Here is a 3,006-nt window from a genome sequence, read left to right as displayed (position 1 = left end):
TTGGGGGGCATGGCTTGATGGGGGGAGTAAGGTGACTGGGTGGGTGTGGCCAACTTTTTTTTTTTTACATTTAAAAGCATTTTTTCTACAACCTCTTCGGCTGAAAAGGTTGTAGAAAAAAATGCTTTTAAAAGCCTCTGACGATCAGGCAACTCAGCTGGGATCATCAGAGGCTTTTAAAAAATCAGCCTCTGATGATCGCACGGCTCAGCTAGGCATGGGGGCGGGGGGCGGCCACAGGGATTTTTGCTACCGGTTCTCCAAACCATCCACCGCCATCGCTACCGGATCGGGTGATCCGGTCCGAACCGGGAGCATTTCACCCCTGGATATATTACTAAATATTTTAGATTTTGTTTTCCAAGAAAAAAGTTGTCTCCTCCACCTCCCCACCCCACTTTTGCCAGGAGTAGACTTCAAAAATTTTAGCAAGAGGTTCTCTGCCTGGTTGCTGGATGGGCGTGACCATGGTGGGTGTGGCCTAGTTGGCCTCCTGTACCACAGTGGGGAGGCGTGTTTTTTTTATTATTATTATTTATTGAATTTATATACCGCCCTTCTCCCTGAAGGGACTCTGGAGCCCGGGGAGGGTTTTTGCCCTCCCCGGGCTCTGGAGGCTTTTCTTGAACCTCCGAGAGGTAGAAAATGGCCTCCCCAGGCTCCGGAGGCTGGAAATGGGCTCATTTCCGGCCTTCCCAAAATTCCGGTAGGCCCGTTTTTCACCCTTCCCGAGCCTCCTCGCTGCACTTATCTGCATCCAAAATGGGCCGTGTGGGGAGGGGCGGGGTTGGGTGGGCAGGGCCAACCAGGAGTGGGATTTGGGGATTCTCCGAACTCCACAGAATCTTAGCTAGAGGTTCTCCCGAACCCCTATGGACCCCCAGCAGCCCACTCTGGCCTTTTGCTTAAAGGTTTTATTGAGTAAATTAAGACAGCCAGAAGGACAGATTTGCTGATTTTGCTGTGATCCTAATATTAAATGTAAACATTCAGGAAAGAAAACCAAAGATATAACAGGAGAATGGACCTTATTTCTAATGCTGCTTCTAACGTTACACCTTACTTTTGACCCTACATCCATGTTTCCATTTGTGGGCCTTCACTCCTCCCACTAGCAGAAATGTTTACTTGCCTTTGCAATATTATTAATGATTGCAAGCCAGTTTTTTTTTTTGTAGTCTTATGCAGAAAAAGCAGTAAATTATTTAAACAAATGATGACTTCTTTGCTCCTTGCCAATCAATTACATCATCTGTTGTTGCTCATGTTGGTTCCTTATACTGAAGGGGATCCATATTTGGGTTCAAGAGGTGCGCCTCGGTGCTCCCTGAGATGGGTGGCATTTTTGCAGGTGTTTCATTACCCAAAGTAGGTGACATCATCTGTGCTAAAAACCCCACTCCTTCCAGCACTGATGATGTTCCCTAGTTGGGTCATGAAAGGTCTGCAAGAACATCACCAAGCTTGGAGAGCAAGAAGGACCCCCAGTTATCCTCCTCCTCCTCCTCCTCCTCTTCTTCTTCCTCCTCTTCATCTTCCTCCTTCTCTCCTCCTCCTCTCCACTCCCTTCTACCACTGAAGATGTTATCTAGTTGGGTCATGGAAGGCCTGCAAGAAAATCACCAAGCTCAGAGAGCACCTCATTTCAACTTTGAGCTACAAATAATCTGGTTTATCGATGTAATTGGGTTTGCATTTCTCGGTCCACTCCATATTCCACTACTGTTGCTCTGTAAGGGAATTTCTATGGTTTTATATTTATCTTCATGCAAATCTCACAAATTGAGAACATTTGTCTGGAACATCGGATCCAGGACTTCACAATCTGCTCCCAGTTCAATGAATTACCGTAACTTCTAGGTATTGCTGAACTACATCTCAGAACACCAGAACATGGCCGCCGTGGAACAGAATGTTCTAGCATTTTCCAGCATGTTCCATTTCCAAGTTTTGCATCTCTCCATCTCTTTTAAGTTTACTTGTAGGGATTCTGTAGCAAGTACTGTGACTTTCATTAATTTAACATACGGGTGTCCAACCTTGGCAACTTTAAGCCCTTTGGACTTCAACTCCCAGAATTCCCCAGCTAGCCTGTTGAAGTCTTAAAGTTGCCCAGGTTGGACACCCCTGATCTAACAGAATATTGAGTTTCAGTTTCTTAAAATATGTTGCATCAAAGCAGGAGTGAAATCCTACTGGTTCGGGCGAACCGCTAGGGATTATAGGCATCAGTTCACCGAACCGATAGTAATTACCCCTCCTTGGCCTCACCCATGCCTGGTTAGGCACCACTCACTTCTTCTAGCTGCTCAATATTCCACAGAATTCAATGTTAAATGCAGCAGAGAGAATGCTAACTTTTCTCCCTCCATTCAGAACGGAGCTGCTGCAGCCTGTCCCTTTAAGGTAGTCCCCAGGAGGGAGGGGGACAGGGGGAGCAGCTGGAATAGAGCCATTTTCGTGAAAGGCAGGAAAATGGGGAAGGGGATTTTCCTGCCTGTCGTCCATTCCTCAATCTCAGCACAGACTGAGGGAAGGATGGTAGGCAGGAATATTCCCCTCCCCATTTTCCTGCCATTCGCGACAAGGAGTAGCTGGGAGGGGAGGGGCTGGTGAGGAGCCCCTCAATGTGAATGTTGTCGAGTTGGCCACACCCACCCAGTCACATGAGCTCCCCCCAACAAGCCACGCCCACAGAACCAGTAGGGGAAATTTTTTAATTTCACCCCTGCATCAAAGTTTAAGTTTAAATTTAAGTTTATTTAGACTTATATACCGCCCTACTTCCGAAGGACTCAGGGCGGTGAACAGCCAGAGATAAAACACATACAGTATAAATTAAAAAAAAAACAATTCAAAACATATTAAATAAATTTGGCCCATACTAATTAAAACACCCTTCTTTTTTAAAAATAAATTAAGTTTATTTAGATTTATATACCACCCTACTCCCGAAGGACTCAGGGCGGTGAACAGCCAGAGATAAAACACATACAGTATAAAATT

This window comes from Pituophis catenifer, unplaced genomic scaffold (assembly GCF_029215685.1).
Source record: "Pituophis catenifer annectens isolate HBS135680 unplaced genomic scaffold, rPitCat1.0.hap2 SCAF_8, whole genome shotgun sequence".
NCBI classification, from domain to species: domain Eukaryota; kingdom Metazoa; phylum Chordata; class Lepidosauria; order Squamata; family Colubridae; genus Pituophis; species Pituophis catenifer.
The sequence above is the reverse complement of the archived record's forward strand: the minus strand, read 5'-3'. Positions refer to the sequence as shown.